The sequence below is a fragment of the Triticum aestivum genome, chromosome 7D (genome assembly GCF_018294505.1).
Source record: "Triticum aestivum cultivar Chinese Spring chromosome 7D, IWGSC CS RefSeq v2.1, whole genome shotgun sequence".
NCBI classification, from domain to species: Eukaryota; Viridiplantae; Streptophyta; class Magnoliopsida; order Poales; family Poaceae; genus Triticum; species Triticum aestivum.
In genome coordinates, this window is record NC_057814.1 from 11,415,702 (window position 1) to 11,437,662 (window position 21,961).

The 21,961-nt window shown below is 45.1% G+C and overlaps 1 long non-coding RNA gene across 1 annotated transcript; it reads right to left on the reverse strand.

The window, feature by feature from the left end:
- Positions 1 to 17,691: 17,691 nt before the first annotated feature.
- On the reverse strand, positions 17,692 to 20,916 carry LOC123166169 (uncharacterized). Its single transcript, XR_006483386.1, has 2 exons — positions 18,280 to 20,916; positions 17,692 to 18,144 (listed from the first exon to the last, which is right to left on the reverse strand). It is a non-coding gene; the product is annotated as an uncharacterized lncRNA (long non-coding RNA).
- Between the last annotated feature and the right edge of the window lie 1,045 nt (positions 20,917 to 21,961).

Genomic DNA, 21,961 nt, shown 5'->3' on the forward strand with positions numbered 1-21,961 from the left:
GGTGGATTCCCCTTCCGGTGGAGCTCCGGAACAGGCCCCAAGATGGGATCTCGTGGGTACAGAAGGTTGCGGCGGTGGAATTAGGTTTTTGGCTCCGTATCTGATCGTTTGGGGGTACGTAGGTATATATAGGAGGAAGGAGTACGTCGGTGGAGCAAAGGGGGCCCACGAGGGAGGGGGGCGCGCCCTGGGAGGGGGGGCGCCCTCCACCCTCGTGGCCGCCTCCCTTCTTTCTTGACGTGGGGTCCAAGTCTCCTGGATCATATTCGGTGAGAAAATCACGTTCCCGAAGGTTTCATTCTGTTTGGACTCCGTTTGATATTCCATTTCTTTGAAACTCTGAAATAGGCAAAAAACAGCAATTCTGGGCTGGGCCTCCGGTTAATAGGTTTGTCCCAAAAGTAATATAAAAGTGTAAAATAAAGCCCAATATAGCCAAAACAGTAGATAATATAGCATGGAGCAATCAAAAAATATAGATACGTTGGAGACGTATCAGGGCCGGCCCACCCTTTCCTTCCTCCCTCCTTCCTCTTCCTTCCCTCTCCCACTCCAAATAGGAAGGGGGGAATCCTACTCCCGGTGGGAGTAGGACTCCCCTTGGCGTGCCCTCCTCCTGGCCGGCCACCTCCTCCCCTGGTCCTTTATATACGGGGGCAGGGGGGCACCCCTAAACACACAAGTTGATCAGTTGATCTCTCCCAGCCGTGTGCGGTGCCCCCCTCCACCATAATCCACCTCGATAATATCGTAGCGGTGCTTAGGCGAAGCCCTGCATCGGTAGCAACATCATCACCGTCATCACGCCGTCGTGCTGACGAAACTCTCCGGCGTAGCTTTGCTGGATCGAAGCTCGCGGGACGTCATCGAGTTGAACATGTGCAGAACTCGGAGGTGCCGTGCGTTCGGTACTTGGATCGTCGGATCGTGAAGACGTACGACTACTTCAACTACGTTGTGTCAACGCTTCCGTTTCCGGTCTACGAGGGTACGTAGACATCACTCTCCCCTCTCGTTGCTATGCATCACCATGATCTTTGTGTGCGTAGGTGCAATTTTTTTGAAATTACTACGTTCCCCAACAGTGGCATCCGAGCCAGGTTATGCGTAGATGTTTATGCACGAGTAGAAAACAAGTGAGTTGTGGGCAATACAAGTCATACTGCTTACCAGCATGTCATACTTTGATTCGGCGATATTGTTGGATGAAGCGGCCCGGACCGACATTACGCGTACGCTTACGCAAGACTGGTTCTATCGCCGTGCTCAGCACACTGGTGGCTAGCGGGTGTCAGTTTCTCCAAGTTTAGTTGAATCGAGTGTGGCTACGCCCGATCCTTGTTGAAGTTTAAAATATCACATACTTGACGACATATTGTTGTGGTTTTGATGCGTAGGTAAGAACGGTTCTTGCTCAGCCCGTAGCAGCCACGTAAAACTTGCAACAACAAAGTACAGGATGTCTAACTTGTTTTTGCAGGGCATGTTGTGATGTGATATGGTCAAGATATGATGCTATACTTTATTGTATGACATGATCATGTTTTGTAACATAGTTATCGGCAACTGGCAGGAGCCATATGGTTGTCGCTTTATTGTATGCAATGCAATCACCCTGTAATTGCTTCACTTTATCTCTAAGCGGTAGCGATAGTCGTAGAAGCAATAGTTGGCGAGATGACAACGATGCTACGATGGAGATCAAGGTGTCGCGCCGGTGACGATGGTGATCATGACGGTGCTTCGGAGATGGAGATCACAAGCACAAGATGATGATGGCCATATCATATCACTTATATTGATTGCATGTGATGTTTATCCTTTATGCATCTTGTCTTTCTTTGATTGACGGTAGCATTATAAGATGATCTCTCACTAAATTTCAAGGTACAAGTGTTCTCCATGAGTATGCACCGTTGCGAAAGTTTGTCGTGCCGAGACACCGCGTGATGATCGGGTGTGATAAGCTCTACATTCACATACAACGGGTGCAAGCCAGTTTTTGCACACGCAGAATACTCGGGTTAAACTTGACGAGCCTAGCATATGCAGATATGGCCTCGGAACACTGAGACCGAAAGGTCGAGCGTGAATCATTAGTAGATATGATCAACATAGTGATGTTCACCGTTGAAAACTACTCCATCTCACGTGATGAACGGACATGGTTTAGTTGATATGGATCACGTTATCACTTAGATGATTAGAGGGATGTCTATGTAAGTGGGAGTTCTTTAGTAATATGATTAATTGAACTTTAATTTATCATGAACTTAGTACCTGATAGTATTTTGCATGTCTATGTTGTTGTAGATAGATGGCCCGTGCTGTTGTTCCGTTGAATTTTAATGTGTTCCTTGAGAAAGCTAAGTTGAAAGATGATGGTAGAAACTACACGGACTGGGTCCGTAACTTGAGGATTATCCTCATTGCTGCACAGAAGAATTACATACTGGAAGCATCGTTGGGTGCCAAACCTGCTGCAGGAGCTGAACCAGAAGTTATGAACGTCTGGCAAAGCAAAGCTGATGACTACTCGATAGTTCAGTGTGCCATGCTTTACGGCTTGGAACCGGGACTTCAACGACGTTTTGAACGTCATGGAGCATATGAGATGTTCCAGGAGTTGAAGTTAATATTTCAAGCAAATGCCCGGATTGAGAGATATGAAGTCTCCAATAAGTTCTACAGCTGCAAGATGGAGGAGAATAGTTCTGTCAGTGAACATATACTCAAAATGTCTGGGTATAATAATCACTTGATTCAACTGGGAGTTAATCTTCCTGATGATAGTGTCATTGACAGAATTCTCCAATCACTGCCACCAAGCTACAAGAGCTTTGTGATGAACTATAATATGCAAGGGATGGAGAAAACAATTCCCGAGCTCTTCGCGATGCTAAAGGCTGCGGAGGTAGAAATTAAGAAAGGGTAAAGGGAAGAAGGGGAAGTTCAAGAAGAACAACAAGCAATTTGCTGCTCAAGAGAAGAAACCCAAGTCTGGACCTAAGCCTGAGACTGAGTGCTTCTACTGCAAAGGGACTGGTCACTGGAAGCGGAATTGCCCCAAGTATTTGGCGGATAAGAAGGATGGCAAAGTGAAAGGTATAATTGATATACATGTTATTGATGTGTACCTTACTAATGCTCGCAGTAGCGCCTGGGTATTTGATACTGGTTCTGTTGCTAATATTTGCAACTCGAAACAGGGGCTATGGACCAAGCGAAGATTGGCTAAGGACGAGGTGACGATGCGCGTGGGAAATGGTTCCAAAGTCGATGTGATCGCAGTCGGCACTCTACCTCTACATCTACCTTCGGGATTAGTATTAGACCTGAATAATTGTTATTTGGTGCCAGCGTTAAGCATGAACATTATATCTGGATCTTGTTTGATGCGAGACGGTTATTCATTTAAATCAGAGAATAATGATTGTTCTATTTATATGAGTAATATATTTTATGGTCATGCACCCTTGAAGAGTGGTCTGTTCATATTGAATCTCGATAGTGATGATACACATATTCATAATATTGAAGCTAAAAGATGCAGAGTTGATAATGATAGTGCAACTTATTTGTGGCACTGCCATTTGGGTCATATTGGTGTAAAGCGCATGAAGAAACTCCATACTGATGGACTGTTGGAATCACTTGATTATGAATCACTTGGTACTTGCGAACCGTCTCATGGGCAAGATGACTAAAACGCCGTTCTCCGGAACTATGGAGTGAGCAACTGATTTGTTGGAGATCACACATACTGATGTATGTGGTCCAATGAACATTGAGGCTCGCGGCGGGTATCGTTATTTTCTCACCTTCACAGATGATTTGAGCAGATATGGGTATATCTACTTAATGAAACATAAGTCTGAAACATTTGAAAAGTTCAAAGAATTTCAGAGTGAAGTGGAAAATCATCGTAACAAGAAAATAAAGTTTCTGCGATCTGATCATGGAGGAGAATATTTGAGTTACGAGTTTGGTCTTCATTTGAAACAATGCGGAATAGTTTCGAAACTCACGCCACCTGGAACACCACAGCGTAATGGTGTGTCCAAACGTCGTAATCGTACTTTACTGGATATGGTGCGATCTATGATGTCTCTTACTGATTTACCGCTATCGTTTTGGGGTTATGCTTTAGAGACGGTTGCATTCACTTTAAACATGGCACCATCGAAATCCGTTGAGACGACTCCTTATGAACTGTGGTTTGGCAAGAAACCAAAGTTGTCGTTTCTGAAAGTTTGGGGTTGCGATGCTTATGTGAAAAAGCATCAACCTGATAAGCTCGAACCCAAATCGGAGAAATGTGTCTTCATAGGATACCCAAAGGAGACTATTTGTTACACCTTCTATCACAGATCCGAAAGCAAGACATTCGTTGCTAAGAATGGATCCTTTCTAGAGAAGGAGTTTCTCTCGAAAGAAGTGAGTGGGAGGAAGGTAGAACTTGATGAGGTAACTGTACCTGCTCCCTTATTGGAAAGTAGTTCTTCACAGAAATTGGTTCCTGTGATGCCTACACCAATTAGTGAGGAAGCTAATGATGATGATCATGAAACTTCAGATCAAGTTACTACCGAACCTCGTAGGTCAACCAGAGTAAGATCCGCACCAGAGTGGTACGGAAATCCTGTTCTGGAGGTCATGTTACTTGACCATGACGAACCTACGAACTATGAGGAAGCAATGATGAGCCCAGATTCCGCAAAATGGCTTGAGGCCATGAAATCTGAGATAGGATCCATGTATGAGAACAAAGTGTGGACTTTGGTGGATTTGCCCGATGATCGGCAAGCCATAGAAAATAAATGGATCTTCAAGAGGAAGACTGACGTTGACGGTAATGTTACTGTTTACAAAGCTCGACTTGTTGCAAAAGGTTTTCGACAAGTTCAAGGAGTTGACTATGATGAGACCTTCTCACCCGTAGCGATGCTTAAGTCCGTCCGAATCATGTTAGCAATTGCTGCATTTTATGATTATGAAATTTGGCAAATGGATGTAAAGACTACGTTCCTGAATGGATTTCTGGAAGAAGAGTTGTATATGATGCAACCTGAAGGTTTTATCGATCCAAAGAGTGCTCACAAAGTGTGCAAGCTCCAGCGATCCATCTATGGACTGGTGCAAGCATCTCGTAGTTGGAATAAACGCTTTGATAGTGTGATCAAAGCATATGGTTTTATACAGACTTTTGGAGAAGCCTGTATTTACAAGAAAGTGAGTGGGAGCTCTGTAGCATTTCTAATATTAGATGTGGATGACATATTGTTGATTGGAAATGATATAGAATTTCTGGATAGCATAAAGGGATACTTGAATAAGAGTTTTTCTATGAAAGACCTCGGTGAAGCTGCTTATATATTGGGCATCAAGATCTATAGAGATAGATTAAGATGCTTAATTGGACTTTCACAAAGCACATACCTTGACAAAGTTTTGAAGAAGTTCAAAATGGATCAAGCAAAGAAAGGGTTCTTGCCTGTGTTGCAAGGTGTGAAGTTGAGTAAGACTCAATGCCCGACCACTGCAGAAGATAGAGAGAAAATGAAAGATGTTCCCTATGCTTCATCCATAGGCTCTATCATGTATGCAATGCTGTGTACCAGACCTGATGTGTGCCTTGCTATTAGTTTAGCAGGGAGGTACCAAAGTAATCCAGGAGTGGATCACTGGACAGCGGTCAAGAACATCCTGAAATACCTGAAAAGGACTAAGGATATGTTTCTCATTTATGGTGGTGACAAAGAGCTCGTCGTAAACGGTTACGTCGATGCAAGCTTTGACAATGATCCGGACAACTCTAAGTCGCAAACCGGATACGTGTTTATATTAAACGGTGGAGCTGTCAGTTGGTGCAGTTCTAAGCAAAGCGTCGTGGCGGGATCTACGTGTGAAGCGGAGTACATTGCTGCTTCGGAAGCAGCAAATGAAGGAGTCTGGATGAAGGAGTTCATATCCGATCTAGGTGTTGTACCTAGTAAATCGGGTCCAATGAAAATCTTTTGTGACAATACTGGTGCGATTTCCTTGGCAAAGTAATCCAGATTTCACAAGAGAACCAAGCACATCAAGAGACGCTTTAATTCCATCCGCGATCAAGTCAAGGAGGGAGACATAGAGATTTGCAAGATACATACGGATCTGAATGTTGCAGACCCGTTGACTAAGCCTCCCTCACGAGCAAAACATGATCAGCACCAAGACTCCATGGGTGTTAGAATCATTACTGTGTAATCTAGATTATTGACTCTACTGCAAGTGGGAGACTGAAGGAAATATGCCCTAGAGGCAATAATAAAGTGATTATTTATATTTCCTTATATCATGATAGATGTTTATTATTCATGCTAGAATTGTATTAACCGGAAACTTAGTACATGTGTGGATACATAGACAAAACAATGTGTCACTAGTATGCCTCTACTTAACTAGCTCGTTGAATCAAAGATGGTTAAGTTTCCTAGCCATAGACATGAGTTTTCATTTGATTAACGGGATCACATCATTAGAGAATGATGAGATTGACTTGACCCATTCCATTAGCTTAGCATTTGATCGTTTAGTATATTGCTATTGCTTTCTCCATGACCTATACATGTTCCTATGACTATGAGACTATGCAACTCCCGAATACCGGAAGAACACTTTGTGTGCTACCAAACGTCATAATGTAACTGGGTGATTATAAAGGTGCTCTACAGGTGTCTCCGATGGTGTTTCTTGGGTTGGCATAGATCGAGATTAGGATTTTTCACTCTATGTATCGGAGAGGTATCTCTGGGCCCTCTCGGTAATGCACATCACTATAAGCCTTGCAAGCATTGTAACTAATGAGTTAGTTGCGGGATGATGCATTACGGAACGAGTAAAGAGACTTGCCGGTAATGAGATTGAACTAGGTATTGAGATACCGACGATCGAATCTCGGGCAAGTAACATACGTACCGATGACAAAAGGAACAACGTATGTTGTTATGCGGTTTGACCGATAAAGATCTTCATAGAATATGTGGGAGCCAATATGGGCATCCAGGTTCCGCTATTGGTTATTGACCGGAGACGTGTCTCGGTCATGTCTACATAGTTCTCGAACTCGTAGGGTCCGCACGCTTAAAGTTCGGTGACGATTGTATTATGAGTTTTTGTGTTTTGATGTACCGAAGGTAGTTCGGAGTCCCGGATATGATCATGGACATGACGTGGAGTCTAGAAATGGTCGAGACATAAAGATCGATATATTGGACGACTATATTTGGACACCGGAATGGTTCCGGGTGAGATCAGGATAATACCGGAGCACCGGGAGGTTATCGGACCCCCCCGGGGGGTATATGGGCCTTAATGGGCTTTAGTGGAAAGGAGGGGAAAGGAGAAAGGGAGGGGGCGCCCCCCCCCCAAGCCCAATCCGAATTGGGAGGGGGGCTAGCCCCCCCTTTCCTTCCTCCGTCCTTCCTCTTCCTTCCCTCTCCCACTCCAAATAGGAAGGGGGGAATCCTACTCCCGGTGGGAGTAGGACTCCCCTTGGCGCGCCCTCCTCCTGGCCGGCCACCTCCTCCCCTGGTCCTTTATATACGGGGGCAGGGGCACCCCTAAACACACAAGTTGATCAGTTGATCTCTCCCAACCGTGTGCGGTTCCCCCCTCCACCATAATCCACCTCGATAATATCGTAGCGGTGCTTAGGCGAAGCCCTGCGTCGGTAGCAACATCATCACTGTCATCATGCCGTCGTGCTGACGAAACTCTCCGGTGTAGCTTTGCTGTATCGGAGCTCGCGGGACGTCATCGAGTTGACCATGTGCAGAACTCGGAGGTGCCGTGCGTTCGGTACTTGGATCGGTCGGATCGTGAAGACGTACGACTACTTCAACTACGTTGTGTCAACGCTTCCGTTTCCGGTCTACGAAGGTACGTAGACATCACTCTCCCCTCTCGCTGCTATGCATCACCATGATCTTGCGTGTGCGTAGGTGCAATTTTTTTGAAATTACTACGTTCCCGAACACAAAGTAGGCCCGAAAGCCTGCAGTTGAGAGGAGCTTGAGAGGGTAGGCGCAGCAGCGCTTATAAACCACTCCGAGCCCCTCTCAACTAGCGAGGTGGGACTAAACTTTTGGCCACGATGCGGGGCAGCACAAGGGCTTTGCTCCCGGTTGGTGGCACCAACCGGGACTAAAGGGATGCATTGGTCCCGGTTGGTGCCACCAACCAGGACCAAAGGTCCCTGCTTCCCGCCCTTTGGGCTGCTGAAAAGAGACCTTTGGTCCCGGTTGGTGGCACCAACCGGGACTAAAGGGTGGCATTAGTCCCGGTTGATGCCACCAACCGGGACTAAAGACTTTGTTATATAAGATGACACTTAGGAAATTTTCACTTCTCATCTCGTAGTTGCCCCCGACGACGCCGCCAGGCTGCCTGATCGAGCTCGCCATCGACGCCGTCGCTGCCCTCTGCCCCGACCTCGCGCGTCGACGCCCTCTGCCCCGACCTCGCCGTCGACGCCCTCTGCCCTGACCTCGCCGTAGCCGCCCTCTGCCCCGACCTCGCCGTCGCCGCCCAGTGAGCCCCTCCCTCCCCCGCGCCGCCGCCCCTGCCTGCTCTGCTTGCCACGCGCCACCGCCGCTGCCACGGCCTGCTCTGCTTTGCCGCGCGCCACCGCCGCCGCCCCAGCCTGCATTTTCTTCATACATTTTTTTGTTCATTGATGTATGTATATATGGATGTTGTATGTATATGTATATATATGCAGATGTATGTATGATCCATGGATATGTATGCATTGATGTACAATTTTTTGTTCATAGATTTTTTTGTCAATTTATGTATATGTTCATATATATGTGCATATTTACAAAAAAATTGTCCATGTATGTATGCATGTATGTATGTATGGATGGATATGGATGTATATAGAAAATGTTCATATATAATGTTTTTTGGTTCATAGAAAAAGAAGAAGAAAAAAAGAGGAAAAAGAAGAAAAAATAAGAAGAGGAAAAAAAAGGAAAAAAAGAGAGGAGAAGAAGAAAGGAATAGAGGAGAAGAAGAAAAAATAGATCTATTCCTTTCTTCTTCTCCTCTCTTTTTTTTTATTTTTTTCTTCTTTTTTCCTCTTCTTATTTTTCTTCTTCTTTTTCCTCATTTTTATCGGGTATGTCGTTGTCGATATACCCCCTCCCCGATAACATCGACATGAGGGGGGGGGTCGATATACCCCCTTCCCGATAACATTATTTTCCCATGTATGTATGTCGTCGTTGTCGATATACTCCCTCCCCGATAACTTCGACATGAGGGGCGGTCGATGTACCCCCTCACGATCCTGATAACTTAGACCATGGGACCACCCCCCTCTCGCTCGACTAACTCTCGAAGACACCCAAACCCTAGAAAAAAATGATGTCGGTCTCCTACCCCCTCCCGCCCCTACCCGACAAACTCTCTCGAGGCCACCCAAATTTACCAAGTTAAAAGAGTGTTGTCGTCGAGGCCACCCAAACCCTTGAAGCGTTGCCGAGGCCACCCCAAACCCTAGAGAAGCGTCGAGGCCACTAATATGATTCCTTATTGTGATTAGCTAGCTAGGTCTACATTTGCCACTAATATATCCATCTGTCATGTTTGTATAATAAATGCCATGTTAAATATTTGCGGAAACTATGGAGCACGACCAAGACGAGGAAGCAGAAGCGGTGTTGGGGGACATAATCGCAGCCGGAGCTGATGATGTCGTCATGTCGTATCTCAATGACACCGATGGTCTGGAAGGACAGGGTGAAGAAGAAGACTACGGTGATTGAGCTATGGAGGAGGAAGGCCATGATTATGATGGCTCCGATAACCGAATGCCGGTGGAAGAAGGACACCGTGAAGACGGCTCCTGTGAACGAACGGAGTCCGGCCAGGTATATATATTTTAAGCATGTGCTGACTATAGCTAATTGATGCATTAATTGTTTTGGTATGTACACATATTAACTCTCTTCTTTCTTCTTTTCTAGCCCTCCAGATCGAGCAACACTTCGGTAACGAGACGAGGCCCGAAGAGAAAGTTGCGCTCGGATGAAAGGTACACGATCACCGAAATCGCGCGCGATGGCCAATCGATTGAACCCCTCCGGACCAAGCAAGCATTTTCTACTCAGTCGGGGTTCTTGTTAGGGACATGATCCCGATCAGCATCGAGCAATGGTTTAAGCCTAAGGACGAAGACTCTGAGGTGTCTTATGTCAACGATAGGCAGAAAGCTAATCTTTGGACCGCGCTGAAGGCAAATTTCACCCTACCGCCAGAGGAGGATCCGGAGAAGCCAGTTATAGAGCCATTGCTCAGGGCTCATGCTCTTAAGAAGATGGCTGATCTATTCAGGAGGTGGAAGAATGAGCTGAAATCAACGTTTGTCGACAATGACAAGACTCTAGAATTCACCGGCCGATTTGAGAAGATCAGAGATCACTGGGGCGTATTTGTCGCCCACAAGAATTCGGAGAAGAGTAAGAAGATGTCAGCGACAAACAAGAAAAATGCTGCAAAGAAGAAGCTTCACCATCGCACAAGCTCAGGTGGATACCTCAAAGCCCGGCTGTTGTGGGACAAGGCTGAGAATGACCTGCTTGCTAAAGGGGTCGTACCACAGACATTTAACTGGCCAGACCGTTCAAGGACTTGGTTCTTCGGGGTTGGGGGAACCTTGGACCCTGAAACAGGGAGGTGCGTTTGGACGAACGAGCAACTTGAAACACCCCTCAAGAAGCTTCAGGAGTATATCGATGCAGCGCAGGAAGGGACGTTCGTTGCCAATAGAGAGAACGACGAGCTCACACAGGCCCTCGGGAATTCTGAGCACCTTGGACGGACATGAGGCACGCCAGGCTTCGTTTCGTGGAAGGCTGGGTTTCCCGACGCAGGCAGTTACAAAGGCCGGGAGAGGAAGAGGAAAGTGGAGCTGGCCCAACTGCAGAAGCTGCCAGAAAGGGTACAAGCGCTAGAGGAACAAGCAGCTTACAGCAAGCGACCTGCCGAAGCTACCCCCGAAGCTACCCCGCCATCTCAGCGGAGATGCAGCGTGGCTTCCACCGAGCTTCTTCAGGAGCCTGTCTTCACGGCTCCTGCTAGCTACCCCGTGGATGCTATCACGGGGTCTCAATATTGCCACCTCATGACGCAATGGCAGAAATTCAAAGTCAAGGCGGCTGTCGGCTCTGTTGCACCTCCTCAACCCGACGCAACTTTCCACTGCCAGCCGATTCCAGAAGGATATGCTGCTGTGATGGTGGATGAAATAATGGAGGGATTTAAGGATCTCGAGCTCGACCACCCTACCGGTGAAGGGGAGACTCGGCTGGGTTCTGCTCTGAAGACTCCATGCCTATGGCGAAAGGAGTTCATCAACCTTCCGAACTGCATGCCTCCGCCTCCTCCTCCTCCTCCGGCGAGTCAGGGCACTCCGTCTCCTCCTCCGGCGAGTGATCAGGGCACTCCGCCTCCCTTCTCCAGCGTGTGGCGGCACTCCGCCTCCTCCTCCGACGAGTGATAAGGGCACTCCGCCTCCTTCTCCAGCACGTCCGACCAGCCCGCCTCCTCCTCCACCTCCTCAGCAAGGGCAGAAGAGAGCTGCCGCCGCTCCGGCTGCTCCGGCGCGTCGTACTCCTTCTTCCCCGCCTCGTAAGAAAGGAAAGAAGACAGCCGCAACCGCTCCGTCTGCTCCGGCGTCTAGCAGCAGTACAGCCAGAGCCGGGAGGCAGTACAGATTCGGTCCATCTCTCAAGCCTGTAGAGAGGTTACCATACGAGAAGACCGCAGAGGAAAACGAGGAGATCTGTAAAGACTATGTGAAGGACTTCTTTGAAACGCAAAGAGCTAAGAAACATCCACCTCCGGAGGAGAAGGTAGATCCGGTGAAGGCAAAGCGCACTATTGAATCTCTGAAGAAACCACCACCGTCTCCACCGAAAAACAACAATGAGCATTATTGAAAGGTCATATGTCGAAGCTTCGCGGTCGGGAAGTACTTGCAGTGATCAAAGGTTAGCAGAACGACGAGCTCAGAAACAAATTGCCCAGCTCGGCGAACAAGCGAACCAATCGTTGCCATCGCTCAAGGTGTCTAGCGATATCGTCGCTAATCATCCGTTGATTTTGCCCGGTACAAATCTTGGAGATTACGAACCCGACGATGCACATTATGATTTCATGGAGGTGGACGAACACAAATACTAGTACGGGAAGCCTCTCGTCAAAGATGAAACTCTTCTAACAACGATGTTGCGAAGATTCTATGATTGGTACATGAAAACCTGCAGAGAGTCTGGGAAGGATACATTGACGCTGAGAATTAAAGAGGAGCACAACCTCGTTGGAACTGATATGTTGTCTGTTCCATTTGAGGAGTTCTTCCAGTTTTTCAATCAAAAGGCCCTCGATAAATTAACGGTCACTTGCTACTGTCTGTAAGTACTACTTCTGTCATTAAGTCTCTATATATAGCTCAGCTCTTTTATTGCATGTATATATAATTATCCTCACTATATTTTGCAGATTGAAGATCGTCGAATGCAGAAAAGCAGAAATCTATGATATTGGGTTCATTAACACAAATCTCATAGACCAATTCTACCTTAAATGGCAGCCCAAAGAAACCGAGGCCAACTTGCTACAATCGTTGATAATAAATCAAAACAAAGATAAAATACCCTTTCCTTACAACTTCAAGTGAGTGTTACTGTCTTATGCATATTCGGTTTCCCTTGTTACTCGAGGTTATAGTAATGTAATCGATGAGTTATGCATGCGTGCGCAGGTTCCACTATATTCTCCTAGAGATCAAGTTTGAGCAGGGACTAGTAACCGTTTTAGACTCGAGATGAAAAGATCCCGAGGAGTATGCGGACATGAATAAACTGCTCGAGAAGTAAGTTCAATCGATCATTATCGCATCATATCGGCAACTTTGTTCATTTCCTGATATCAAGTACTAATTATTTTCTTTGTCTTCCAGGTGTTGGAAAAAGTTCACCCCAGAAGTTCCAGGACTGCCGAAGAAGCTGCGATGGACACACCCGAAAGTAAGTACTACTAGCTACCTATACTTCCGCGCATCTCCCATTGATTCTAGCTACTTTCATCAATGCCATTTATAATGCTTCATTATCAGTTTGATTGACCTCTATTTCTCGTAAAGTGCTTGTGGCAGGAACCCGGAAATAATTACTATGGATACTACGTTTGCGAGTTCATTTACAACGCGACGTGCAAGACTAAGCGGCGCTACTCTAAAAGACAATTTGAAGTGTGTAAGCAATAATATTCACAATTTCATTTTATTATCAAGAGTTTCATTCATATATATGTATTGACCCCCTTCTTCAAATTAGACGTGGCGGATGCGGTATGAACTCCTACCACAAGATCGCATGAAAGCAATTCAAGAGGAATTGGCGGGATTCTTTCTTGACCATGTCATTAATAAAACCGGAGAATACCATGTGGAACTTGAGTTCATATGCTAGGGGATTATATTGTAATCGTCGGATAGATATACGAAAACTTGTTGTTAATTCGACCAATCTCTCGGAGAAGGAGAGGTCGATCACTTCTCTCTGTATATGTTCATGACGATCTTCGATACTTAATGGTTTCCTTCATTTTCTTACTAGCTAGCGTGTCGAGTCCTCTCTCTATACGTATAGTATGTAGCGTCGACCAAGCACGGAGATAAGAGAGGACACTTCTTTCTGTTAGCTAGCTAACACAATATATGAAACCCCTAAATTAACCCTACAAAACTCCCAAAACCCCCAAACCCCTCCCCCCCTTAAAAAAAGCAAAAATCTCAGCCCCTGAACTGCTGACGCGTGGACGCCTTTTGGCCCCGGTTGGTGCTACCAACCGGGACAAAAGGCCCCCCTGCCTGGGCAAGCCGCAGCGGCCACGTGGAGGCCCATCTGTCCCGGTTCGTATAAGAACCGGGACTAATGGTACTGGGCATTAGTACCGACAAATGGGCCTTTTTCAACTAGTGGAAATAAATAACAAATAAATGTAATATAAAGAAATTACTTGATTGTTCCGGTCCTTCATGTTACTTATTTGCCATTATGCAGCTGCATCTGAACCCCATAATAATGATGATGAACAACAACAACCACCACCTGGTGTACCCCCCCCCCCCTCCCCCCCGCGTTGCCTGCTCTGGCGACTCGGGGGCAACCCTAATTGCGTCGCCACCGGGTCTTCCCCGCCTCCCCTCTCCTGCTTTGCCGTCGCCGGAGGGGACGCCGGTGAAGCCGCGTGTGCCCAGGGATGGTGGCGGCGGGGCTCTCTCGGTGTTGACTTAATCCAAATCAAGACTTAATTTGGTTGCAAATATCTTACATATCTCCATCGAAAACAATCAATCTGTAAGGACATGCATAACGAATAAACATTTTCAAAATACCCCATATAAAGAAAAGTATTAATTAAAGGTGCAACATAAACATAATTTTAGACAAGATTAACATGAAAGATAATATCATATTTGGAATCTAAGCATTTTTCTAAGCTATTTCCATATCTAATATTCTAAATTTGAAGTTAGGGTTTGAAAGATATGAATGTTTTGAAAAGCATTTGAATTTGCCAAAAAAAGAAATGTTAAAAGGAAAATAGCCAGGCCGAAATTGCAACACTGTGCCACCCATCTACTAAGATGGCACTTACGGGGTTCAAACTTGGGTCTCCCAAGTGGAAGTAGAAGGCTCAAGTCAGTCGGATGCTTGTGCACTTGTTGTATCTAAAGGGATAACTATGTACATGAACAAAACACGATGGCCAGTGAATCTTTATCTTTATCTTTACCTAATAATAATAGTAATAATAATAATAATAATAATAATATAATAATAATATAATCTATATCTATATCTATACCTACTATTAAAGGGAATAGGTATTCTTCGTTTGGCTCCGCTTTGTTTCGTCCCGTCTTGGTTTTTTAGTTTTGTACGTCCATTGGAGGAATATATATTTGTGCAAACCAGTGAAACGGGACGTACGAACGAAACCGGGAGTCTACTGAAGACTAAAAAATAATGGCCAAAACCAGGAGTCAAACACACGACCTATACATGACACAACCCAGGGGTTGCCATCCAGCCAAACAACATGACAGATTCTAAAGTGAAGTTATTTTCTCAATAGATTTTGTTATCTGTGACGCTGGTTAAAGAGCCCAGGCAAAGTCGAAGCCCACGCCAGATTGAGTTTCCACGTTGCTGGGTTGGGCCCCAGCCTGACGGGTTCCTCCCGTTGTTTCACTAGGCCTCTGCGTGGATGAAAATTTTAATTATACCAAGAAACAGATGCATGGATATTTCATGTTGTACGGGCAAAAAACGTCCTTGCATCAAGCGAAGCATGGCTAGCCGGCGATGTCCAGATGACTGTCCGTGGTCTGGGCGTCTAATAGGCACCAATGACCTTACGTGGAACTCCCAACTACGCCCTCGCAAAAAAATAAATCCCAACTACGCTATGCATCGATGATCTTATGTGGAACTCCCAACTACGCTATGGCTCCTTTTGTGATTGTGCGGCTGATATGTATTTCTTCTAGACCTCACGTGCGCCTCCCTGCGATCGGTAGTACTATTAGATGTTTAGGTGAACGGGACAATCACCGTTTCATTAATACTAGTAAATATGCCCATGCGTTGCATCGGGATAGAAAAAATCACACTTTTATTAAAAGAACAGAATGCTCAAGGTGAGATAATTTGGCTGTGCAGTTGTGGTATAAAGATAAAAGAACTTTTGAGAATTCTCACGTGGAAACATTCGTTAATTAAATATGATAGTTTGAAAAGGAAATGCATATTTATAGCTATTAATGTATGAATTGAGGGCTACCTTGATGTACATATATTACTTAAATACATGTAGATTTTTTTTTCACTTTCTTGCTCTTCTCCAAGTCTCTTTAGCCATGAAGTTATGATATTTTTCTTAAGTGACATTCTTTCATCTGCCATTCCCACTATGAAACAAATCTAGTTGTAGTCCCGGGTTACTTTCTTTTAATTGTTTGTCCACAATTTTCACCTTCAATTAATGCATCAAATCCGATTGCATGATCTTATTTTGCTTTATTCATCAAATTCAAACCCAACTCCCCTGTGTCATTGATATAGAGCAGTTTTAACATGCTCCCTCTTACCTCATCATTTCACATGAGAGGTAAGAGTATATAATATATCTGAGCCGTTGATCTCATTAATTGATGGTCTGATTAACTCTTACCTTCTTACCTCACATGTAAAAAGAGGGGGTAAGTGGGAGCATGTTAAAATTTGCCATTGATATATGATTACGTAGACCGATACCGACGTGGAGCTTGCTGGTACCGTATTTCTCTTTTAAAAAAAGTTCAATGATTTATATCATACTATGCATTCAACTACTATATCATTAATTTTAAAAAACAAATAACTTCATGCACAAACATATTGTTTGATTATATGCAAACCACTTCCAACTATTATGTGCGATCTAAGCATAGTAGTGTAGCTATGATGTTTATCCACAATACTGAGCACGCATAGGCTTTCTAGGTTTTTTGCCATATGATTTTGTGTTGCCCGTTTCTCACAGCATTTTCGAGCTTGTAATTGTATGGTATGTAATAACAGTAGCAGAAATGTCATAGAGTATTTATGTCTGGTATCTATTCATTTTACTAGGGAACCTTTGAATCGGTCGACCAGCACCGGTATTCATGCGTTATCACCATATTTTTGTTGGACATCATTCCTTCTTATCGGTCAAGTTTTTGTTCTATTTCTTGTGTGGTTTCTCTCCTACTATCACGTCCAAATTGTCCACCCAGTCGCAAAATATAGTTTACTCTATTAGAGTCTCCATGTTGAAGCTATTTAGCGAAGGAAAAGGTTCTTATTTAAATTCACAAAAAAGATTGACATGCCAAATGGATTGTTTGATAGTGTACATATTCATGATGCTTCAAGAACTTGTAAATTTGCTTCAAGAAAATGTTTTTTATGATTGATGTTTTAATGCTCCAGAAAAAAAATCATGATTTTTTTTAAATGTCGCACAAAGCTCATCAATTTTCATGGAAATTTACATGCACACGGAAGATAATTGTGACTATTTTTTTTCAAAAGGCTTGAGTTGAAAATATACTGTTGTTACGGTTTTACCTGGTAGCTCATCCACTTTTTTGACATTTTTGCACTAAGAATACCTAAAAGAAAATACTAATTAATTGAACCTGGCTCATAGAAAAATTAATCATGTCTGGTGCGCTGCAATACTAACGCAATGTGGCTCCTTAATTAGCTCCTTGTGATGCTCCGGAAGCCCGCTCCCATCGGAGCCGGCGGCGCTGTACATGTCGGCGTCGTGGTCGATGCTTTCCATCTTGGCGCGCGTGAGCCTTGCTGACCCGGAATTGCTACCACTTTCAGACGCAGCCAAGCCGCTGCAGTTGGTACTCGGCTACTCGCGGTTCTCTTATACCGCCAGCTCCACCATGCACATCTCTACCTCCTTATAATCGATGCTCGCTTCCTCACATAATTGTAAACGTGTCTTATATTCAGTTCTTTATCAATAACAACATTCAAGGTCCATTCATATGAAGCTTACTGCTAGTCTGCTATAAGAGCATACTCAACAGATTTAATCACAGTGCTTTTCCATGCCAAAATAAATATAAGGGGTGAGAACCTTGTTTGCAAACGATCCTTTGTTGCCACAGTTATCAACTAAATACTGATTCAGAGATCACGAGGAATGAGGACAGCGAACAACTTTAAAAGAGAGCCTTGTTACATAAAGAGGGAACTCAGCTAAGTCATACATCAGATAATCATATTTCTATACACCAGTAAATGCATGGAAGCAGATAACATAATAACTGGGTGATGCGAGGCTTGGCATAGAGGAGGTCATAGGCGTCGAGGCCACCAAGCCCAACCTTGACTGCTGCAGTGCTGCTCCTCCCTTTCTTCCTCTACTATTTATTCCTGAACGACCTTTCTTCCTGTACTGATTCGCTCAACTCCATGCTTTCCTGATCATCCTCTTCCTCTTATCACCAGCTAGGCATTTAACTAATCAGGGTAAATGCTGAAAGGTACATTCGACAAACCATGTCAATGAGATCTACATGGATCGATTGATCAAATAGTGAAAATCTGAGAAATCTAAATCTGAACTAGCCAAAAAAAGCAAACAATCTTCAGGCTATGTAACTGTACCCACATGTCTGCTCCAAAGAATTGGTTATGGAAAGAAAAGGGAGTACGGTGGAGTTGGGTTGATGCCTAATGGACGACCAATCGTTCCGGCTACTCCAGCTTCCCGCCTCCCAGCTTGAATTGATGCTGCTACTACGGCCAGCAAGCATCCGCCGCCAAGATTCATGCATGGCTGCTTCGCGTACGCCAACACGCCCTGTCTTACCACCGGTATGCTGCTGCTCATCCTGCCGTCTACACGCCCTTGCAGATTCAGTGCACCAGGAGAAGAAAAATCAATGAAAAATAGAAAGACCAGATGTTATACGCAATGACAGATGACACACATCAAGGGACTTATTTGTGAAGGACCGAGCTAACAACATTCATATAGTGTTTTAAAGCTTGGGGCTTCCCTTGAATGGCAACACTCATTTAGTTCTACACCAGTCAATGTAAAAAATTAAGGAGCAGTATCAAAGATCAACCAAAATGTTACAAAATAATTTAAAAACGCAAGGCCCAAATTTGGAATGGTCATTGTGAATTGGCTCAGAGAATGTGAACCATATAACAGGAAAGTGCTATATATAACAGTATAATCGAAGATTATCACAAAATTCATAACTGTCAACCTCTACCGACACAGTTGTGCCCATTCAAAAAATCACCAAATTTGAGGTTGAAATTAATTTCCATTTAAGCCAAGGTTATGATCAAATACAGCTTAAGAGAAGTTGTAAGATTTTAGGACATAAATTTGTTGGATAACTGCATATAAATATGTTTTATAGAACTAAACGCTCCTATATTTCTTTATAGAAGGAGTACTTCACAATCTGAATATACATGAGTAGAGCCAGAGCTTTCTGAATCATCAATTAGACAATTAGGAGATGCTATTATACCTCCCGGTCTAGAGGATGCAATCAACTAAAAAGTCTTAAGGTCCCAAAATTTAACAATTATAATTTGAACCTACAGAAGCTTGTGGAAAGAACAGAAAGCAAAAGTTACAACTAACCAAGTCTAGATGATATGTAAATTATTTTGGAGGAAAGATGTTATCCGGGAACACATCTTATGTTTTTGTATAGGTTGTATAACGTACTATCACCATCTGACATGTGGCTAGTAAAAACTCCTGGGGAAGAAAACCTGAACAGTTTAAGCGGACCTTCAGGTAGCTAAAGTCATGCAAGAGCTTTCCACCTGTCAAATCAACAATCAGTGACCCCCAAAATATAAAGGATATCCTCCGCTAGAGCATGAGTTTATTCACCTTGTTAATATTAGCACTGTTGTGAGCAACTGAGCATATATGGCACCTTTATAGGTTGGACCAAACAATAGATTCTCCTATAATTTGTGTGGTACTGCTTAATAGGCTGGATCAAAATCTTACCTTCACAGAACTCTCAGCTCTACCAGAAACAATCCACCGACCATCAGGAGCAAATCAAGCAGATCAATCCTCTCACTATGACCCTGATATGTGTGAATGAATTTCTACCATGTCATTTCTTTTCCTCTTCCACGAGTTCCTCTTCATCTTTAGCTTCAACAAATTTCTGTTAAACCAATGGACAACACCATAAATGTCAACAAACAAGATGAAATTAACCAATCCTGCTTTTCAGATAAAATTTCAGATAAAATTTCTGTTAAACCAATGGACAACACCATCAATGTCAACAAACAAGATGAAATGAACCAAACTGGTTCCACACACCGTGAGAGACATAGCCAACATACATCCGTGATCCAATCCTGCTTTTCAGATAAAAATTCAGAATAGAATTATCTCTTTATCAGCAGTTCGTCCAACTTGCTGGACTACCTCCTAATCAAAAGGCTTCTACCTTGCGGCCTCTCTCTTTCAGGCCTCCTCTTCTTCCTCTACTTGAGGCAGGCCTGCCCATAAGTACCAACCTGCGCTTAATCTTTGAGACACCAGTAGCTAGCTGCTCAGTTTAGTGAACAATAGTTTATTTGTACAAGTAAAAGAGCAGCATCGGAATGGGTTTGATTGACTAAACTGAAAATCAATCGTTGAAACAAATAATCATGGATGCATCCACCACAAAAACAAGGAACTGGAAGAAAAAGTGGGGCGTGGCTGTCACCATGTCACAACAACCGTGTGTGCATGAGCAGATCGACCTCAGCGCCGCCAGCCTATGGCTCAGGCAGGGAGAGAGGGAAAGGAGGCCTCACCGTGGTAGGGCTAGGAGGGGGCTGGAGTGCTCCACCTCGCGTGATCCCCCTTCTTACCCCGCGTAGGGCCTCGTCGCACGCGGGCCATCGAGGAAGGGTCGGATGGGTAGGAGGATGGATCGGGGAAGCTGACTGCACGCCACAATTAGGCCGGGGATCCTCTCGTCCTCTGCTTCGACGCCTGCCTCCACCTGCAAGGACTTCGCGCCGCCGCGCCGGACCCCTCCGTCTCCCGCGCCAGTCCGCCTTCGCCCAGCTCCGGCGAGCTCCTCGCTAGGTCGCTGCACAACCCCTCCTTTCTTCCTTCTTCTCTCCCTCGCCTCCCTGTCTCCTTTGTGCCGAGGAGCCGCGGATGCCATGGATCCGCCCGTGCTCAGGCCTTCCTCGTCGTCACCGGCGACCCCCGCCTCCGGATCTGCCCCAAGCCCCTGCAAGCTCGAGCCGCTGAGTTGATCCGTTCTCAATTAATAAAATCAGACGTATGGACCGCGGGTTGAATATACTAAAGTACAGGGTTGCTTTTGCAAAAACGAAATGGTATCTCAATTTAATGACTTAAAAAGGACTGCGGGTTGAATTCGAAAAAACAGAGGGACTTTTCTGCAAAAACGTCGATGACGTACGGCCGCGCTCACCGTTGGTTTATTAGTAGGTAAAGATATATGGGTGGGACAACTAGCGTTTCTATGAACCATTGTGATTGCACATAACCCTAATTTTCTTTCCTGTTGCAACGCACGGGCATATGTACTATAATCTATATCTAATAATAAAGGACGGAAGATTTTATGGTTTTTCATAAGTCATTTTTTTATATTCGTTGATTTTATATTAACCATAAAGATTGACGGCTGAAATTTAAGAGTAGTATACATATAGCTCCGATTGGAAAAAGGACACGATGGACTCCTCGTGCAGAATTGACATACTTTACTGGGGCTCGGACGAACAGCCAACCAAGCCAAAAATATTTGAAAATAAATGATGCGATTAGCCGACGTACAAAGTCTTTCATACATCTCCGACGGGCCAGCACGCACGCCCAGCGACCAGTAGACCGAGGCGACAGTGGAGCCGCAGTTGCAGCGCTGCGACAGCAGCGCATGGGCCCATCTCGCCGAAGCTGGAGCCGGTGCCCTCGCCGCAGAGCGCGTTCCTAGCGAAACCGGACGCCGAGCTGTTTGCACGGACGACGCGCTCACACCGGAACATCCGAGCCGCCCGGAGGGTGCGAGCTCGGGCTCGCCGGCGCAGCCCACCGCGTGGCTCCCGTCTGTGTCCGTCGGCGACCCACACGCAGCACACACACATGCAAATCGTGCACGCAGCAGCAACATACGTGGGTCTGAGAGCTCCTATCCTTCGGGAACGACCGGCAGCAGCAGCCAGATTGTGAACAGCACGCGCGGCAGCTGGCGGCTGTTCACACCGCGGCCGCACAACGCACGGCACGCCGGTCAGCACACGGCTGGGTGCGCGCACTTGGTGGA